General features: G+C 49.5%; 1 protein-coding gene across 2 annotated transcripts in view; it reads left to right on the top strand.

Moving 5' to 3' along the window:
- The window catches only part of ADD2 (adducin 2 (beta)), a 93,239-nt gene that overhangs the window by 52,522 nt on the left and 35,036 nt on the right, over positions 1-5,681 (top strand). For both annotated transcript variants that reach the window (XM_012731539.1, XM_004691497.2), the window contains exon 2: positions 4,890-5,006. The gene's annotated coding sequence lies outside the window, so the exon portion shown is untranslated. The remainder of the gene's footprint in view (positions 1-4,889; positions 5,007-5,681) is intronic.

The following is a 5,681-nucleotide window of genomic DNA, read 5'->3' as shown; positions in this document are numbered from 1 at the left end:
AAAAAAATTCTCTGGACTTCACTAGGAAGTCATGTAGCAGGAAGACTCAGAAATGAGCACTTTTTAGTCATGTGGCAGTGAGGATTCTTCCAGCCAAGGGGATTTCCAGAGATGGATGGAGGATACTTCACTAGCTCTCTTCTACCTCCTTCTTCCTATCTTCTTTTAAACTATTTTTGACCTAAATGGTTGCAGCAGTTAATACCTAATGTAGAACATTGGAAAATTCCGAAGCATGTGAAGAAGATGATGATAAGTTTTACCCATAATCCCCTGCCCAGAGGCCTGGGCTTGCTCTTTATCTGAGCAGTGCAGGCTGGGTGTGGTCCAGCCCCTTTATGCAGCCGCTCCATTTACTCTGCAAGGTAACAGCAGCAAGACCAGGCTGCCTGCTCCTTCGCTTCTGGAAGTTTCACTGAGGGATCGGTGAGTTTCAGCTCTTGTGCTGTCTTTGCAAGAAGTGGCCAGGGGGCTGGGGGCCTGGGTCTCTCAGAGGCTGGTGCCAGGAGGAGGCGGCCATGCCTGTGGCAGTGGTGAGAGCAGCTGAGAGATGACAACTGGCAGTTTTCCCTCTGGGCTCAGGGTGCCACAGACTGTCTGTTCCTGTCTGGAGACCGCCCACTGAAGTGGCAGTAGACAGGCACCCGCCTCTCCCCTGCGCACGGAGCTTAAACAGATTTTAATAAAAAGTCAGACAACTTGGGCATCTGTTACTCCTCTTCTAGACCTTCTGTTCCCCTAGAGCTACAGGGAACAATCCATAGAAATGTGATTTCATACTCCAGTGATTTACATGTTCCTGGTCTTTAGTGGGGTAGGGAGGAGGACAGCCATGTCAGGGAGCATCTTTTGTGATTTGCAGTCCCAGGGGATGGCTCCCAAGTAGAGAACTGGCCGAGCAGTTATCAAGGATGGGAGGATACAGACTGAAGATGCTGAGGGAGCTCCAGCGCCCCCGTCACTCCCCTCCACCCCCTTCCACCCCACTGAAAAGGGGCTGCTGGAGGGGAGCAGTGAGGCAGGGGAGGGACAGGGCTGAACTTTGGAGAGTCAGGGGTGTGTCGTGCTGGCGGGAGGTGGCCATTTTCTTCTCTGTCGCCCCTTCATCAATGTAATATTGCGGAACTGAATTTGTTAGTGTGAGAGTTGTAGTTAGTTGCTGGGATTCTGCTCCCAAATAGGCAAGAATGGCTACTGGAGGGGGTCCAGTCACGGGTTATATAACAAAAGATCATTTTGTTTTAGAGGAGGTGATCTGGGCACTAGGGCTCCTGCCATGCTGCCTCCATGAACGCTCAGCACCTGACCCTGCAGTGGGGGGCTTCTTTGGGGCTCTTTCCCACTCTGTCCTATGAGCTCCCTGGGGTCTCACTTACCTCTGGGGTCACCCAGGGTCTGGACAGTGCCGCTTCGCTGAACTGCCTAACGTGTCTCAATTCACTGTTAATCAGGCTTCAGTTCAACTAACATTTATTCAGCCTCTATCTGACACCAGTCCCTGTGGCAACACAGAGAATAGAGAAATGCCCAAGACAGAAGCTGTCTGCTAGAAACTCCTAGTAATAGGTGGTTGCTGAAAGACAAAGTGAAATGACAGCATAAAGGTGATGCTGGAGCCCAAGAGACAAGGATGTGGGGGGAAAAAACTGCCCATCACCTACAGCCACAGGAGAAAGACAGGGAGCAAAGCTCTGGGCAGAGGCCTGCAGAGACAAAGACAGGGAGGTGACTTCCAGGTCCTAAGAACAGCTGCCAGGTCACTGCTAGGCAGGGAGAGGAGGAGGGTTCTGGGAGGCCTGGCGCCAGTGAAGAGACTGGGCCTCCAGCTACACGTTGGCCATCTTCTAGAGGAAGGAGGTGGGCAGAGAGAAAAAACCACAGGACCCCGGCTGGGGATAGGTGGGTTCGAATTGCCAAAATGGAGCATCTGTTTAGTGTGATAAAGCACATTCAAAATGGAAAGTTTGTGTTTGATGAATGAATAACAGAAATGAATACCTGTCACTTTTGCAATGCAATCTAAATTTGACTAGTCTTTGGCTAGAATAAGAATTATGAAAAATGAGGACAGAGCACTGCCTTGAGCCACAGGTCTGTATTTTTAGAACTGAGTTTGGCTACTGGTGGGTAAGAGAGGAAAGACTGTGAAAGATGTTGAAAGAAATGAAGAAACGGTGCATAATTCAGGGTGTGGTGCTCTGGGCAGGGAGGTATTTAGAAAGTAAAACCAGAGAACTAGGTGGCAGTTTAGGTGCGTAGGTAAGAAGGGGAGGAGTCAAGCCTGCCAAGCCTGTCTTCTAGACCACAGAGGAGGCATGGCTGGGGGCGGAGGGGAGTGCTGGGGGGAGGGTGTTGCTGGGTGCACAGTTGTCTGAAGTGAGTGTAAGCAGGTGGATTTTCAAAGTGGCCATGGGACATGGGGTGGGCAAGGGACCCTGTGCAGCTGTGACTTGTGCAGATTCATGGTTTAGCACTGAGACTTTAACCCCTGCACCACCAGGAAGGCACCAGATCATCCAGACTTAATCAGAGACGGATCCCCCAAGTCCAAACCCTTCCAACCTCCCAGTCCAGCTCCACTGCACACTGAACAGAGTGCATGTGGCCCTGGGTTGCTCTGTCTCCTAGGATGGGTCAGGCATCTTGGGACTTGATACTTTCGAGGGTGCCCCTCTGTGCTCAGGAGGTGGGTGACTGGAAATTGGGGTGAGCTAGTTTCTCAAAGAGCAACCTGGGGAAACTGAAGGATGAACAGGTGGTGATGCTGATCTTGATACTGCAGCTAGTACAGGCTCAGAGGGTGTCAGGCCAGTGCTGCCGGGCCCACCCAGCGCTGCAGCCCTGTCCCAGGCACTGGACCCCCCAAGGGCTCTGGCCTTAGCCTCTCTCACTCTCTTCTCTCATTGATCTGGGGCCTCCCTGGTGGTGCAGGAGTTAAAGTCTCAGTGTTATCAAGCTATCAGCAGCCACTGTGGCAGGAGTTTAATCCCTGGCCAGGGAGCTGACCCGCATGGCACAGCAGACCACTGCTGTTTCCCCACTGCTCCCCTCAGTAGTGTATTTCAGTAGATTCACCTTTTCTGCTCCCTACTCTGTCTCTGGTGAATCATCTCACCTCCTCTGTACCTCTGGGCTACACCCTAGTTCTTGTATGCTTGAATAAATACAAGTAAATTTTAAAAAACAAAAACAAAAAAAAAAACAACTTGCTGATCTGATCTTGCTGTCCTGTCCCTGCTGAGACTGAATTTGCAGTCAATGATTTGACAGTTTGGATACCAATGGGGAATATTTTACAAATAATGCATTTGCCTATTTCTCATGACTATTTTCATTTTAATCAGGGAATAACAACAAAATTCAATACATGGAGGTCTAATAGTAGGAATTTCAACATGAAAGGAGATTAGGATGGGAACTGTCTTGTTCAGTGCATATTTATCTGGGGGAGAGATGTCTGCTTATATGTGGGGCACCAGTCACTTCTGGGGGCAAAGGATTACTTGTCTAAGTGGACACAAATAACTCAGACTCTAGATAAATTCAAGCCTTGGCAGATTATGGACAGGGACAACCTCGCACCTCTGGCAGAGGCTGCTGGGGAAGGAGAAGTCTGGCGCTCCACATAAGACTAGAAGGCCGGTGGCCACCTGTCAAAATAGCATCCAGAGTTAAAGTCAGTAAATTCACTCTGGAGCCAGCAAGCCATGGGAGAGAGGGCTTCATGCTGGTGGGTAGTGGACAGAAGCAACATTAAGTGGCAACTGTGACCCTGTTCTAGCTAGAAATAAGACCAGTGGAAGGAGGACCCAGCTGGCAGCTGGACATGCAAAACATAGAGAATTGCTTCTGGAAGCAACTGCCAGTTCTCTAATGAGAGGGGTGAGCATCAAGCCTGGAATTAAGCGCCATGTCAGCACTGAAATGCTGAACCTTGGGCTTCTGGGCAGCTGGCCTCAGAGGGAATGCATGTCCTGGACTCTGGGCACATAAGCACACTGGACCCAAAGGTGAAGTGTCCCTCCATGGTGAGACAAGTCTTCCCAGCTGCTCCCCTGTGGGGTAGCCGGGCCAGGTGTGGAGCCAGGCTGGCTGAGGAGGCAGGACAGGCAGGGTCTGACCCCAGCACCATGTGGGGTGGGCAGGAGTGGAGGACACAGGCCCTTAGTCAGATAAGTATCCTACATCTTTCACTTAAGTGAAAATGGGCAAATATCATTTGTCTTTTTTTTTTTTTAATTTCAATTTCTCTTTTGGAAGCCCTTGATCCCCAGAGTATTTTGTAACCTGCTTTTATTTGTAACATATTTACATTTCTTCTTCAGTAGTACTTTATGACCAGTATTCAGGATGAAATAGTCTGGAATCTACTAATCTACTAATTCCTGACTTGGCAACTCCCAATCCTTCCCACATTGCTGGGATATGATATTCTTCAGGCTTCTTCTGCTTTTTGGACTGCATCCAGAATCACTCACAATAGCATTGTGAGTTTAGTAGCTGTTAGTTTGGGGTGTTGTCAGGAAGGTCACCCCTTTCAGCTCAGCAGCTCATGACAGCACTGGGCTGGTGCAGGGATCCCACATTCCACTTCCACCTCGCCCAGAGCAGCATCCCTCCTCCAGGCCTGGCGGGCCAACATCCAGCAAAGGGATATTCCAGTTTGTCTCTTGGAAAGGAATATTGATCCCTGCCATAGATACAATGAAGCTTTCCTTACAATTTTATAGCTACAATACACACACACACACACACATATTTCAATTCATTTTTAAGAATGTCTCAACAGTCCTTCAAACACATTAGTACCAAATGGTACTGCAAAACCCTGGTGCAGAGTTGCAGGGGTGTAGACAAGACCTGATATTTGTGTGGTTTGCATTTTCCAGTTCCTGCCTCGATGTCTGAATTCCTGTAGATGTGGTCAGCGTCCCTGACAGTGGAGCCGGGCACGCAGGCCGAGTGCTGAGAAGAGGTGGCCTGAGCAAGGCTGGTCCAGCCTCCTGGTAATTCATCGTGGATGGCGAGGGGGTGAGGGGAGGGGAGTGGGGTTGGGAAAAGTACATTTTTTGCTTGGAAGCATTTCACCAACAAGGGGTTGACTTTAATTACATCCTCATAAACTCCCCCAATCCTGCTGATTTAAGAACTCTCATGGAATCTAAGGACATTGAAGGTCATTAGCAAAACCCATTCACAGAGGCAGAAGTCCCTCTAGAGCACCCTGCTCTTGCCCTGACTCTGAGCAGAGAGCTCACCACCAGACACTGTGGCCTGCGTCATCTTCCCTGAATTGGGCAGTTTCCACTGTTGACTAGGTCTCCCCCAGAACCTCAGCTAAAACCTGCTTGCCTGTCTCAGCCACTTAGTTTCCTACTCCTGGCCCCTGTGTCTTTAAAAAAATCAAGCTAATCCCTCTTCTACACTGCAGCCCAACAGAAACGTGGGGTCACTGAGTGGAGGCATGTAGGACCGGGAGCCAGAGGCTGAGGGGACTGGCTGAAATCTTGACCCCACTGGTGTCTGTGTGATCATGGGCAAGCAAGTTAACCTGTGACTCAGTTTTTTTAATCTGTAAAACTAGGACAATAATGTCAACTTCATCGAGTGCTCTTTCAAAAGAAAATAACTCCTGAGTTATTTTAGAAGTGGCCTGGTGCTGTGGTTCTGCCACTGATTGG

The sequence above is a fragment of the Condylura cristata genome, unplaced genomic scaffold (assembly GCF_000260355.1).
Source record: "Condylura cristata isolate star-nosed mole 26May11 unplaced genomic scaffold, ConCri1.0 scaffold00031, whole genome shotgun sequence".
Taxonomy (NCBI): Eukaryota; Metazoa; Chordata; class Mammalia; order Eulipotyphla; family Talpidae; genus Condylura; species Condylura cristata.
The sequence above is the reverse complement of the archived record's forward strand: the minus strand, read 5'-3'. Positions and strand labels throughout refer to the sequence as shown.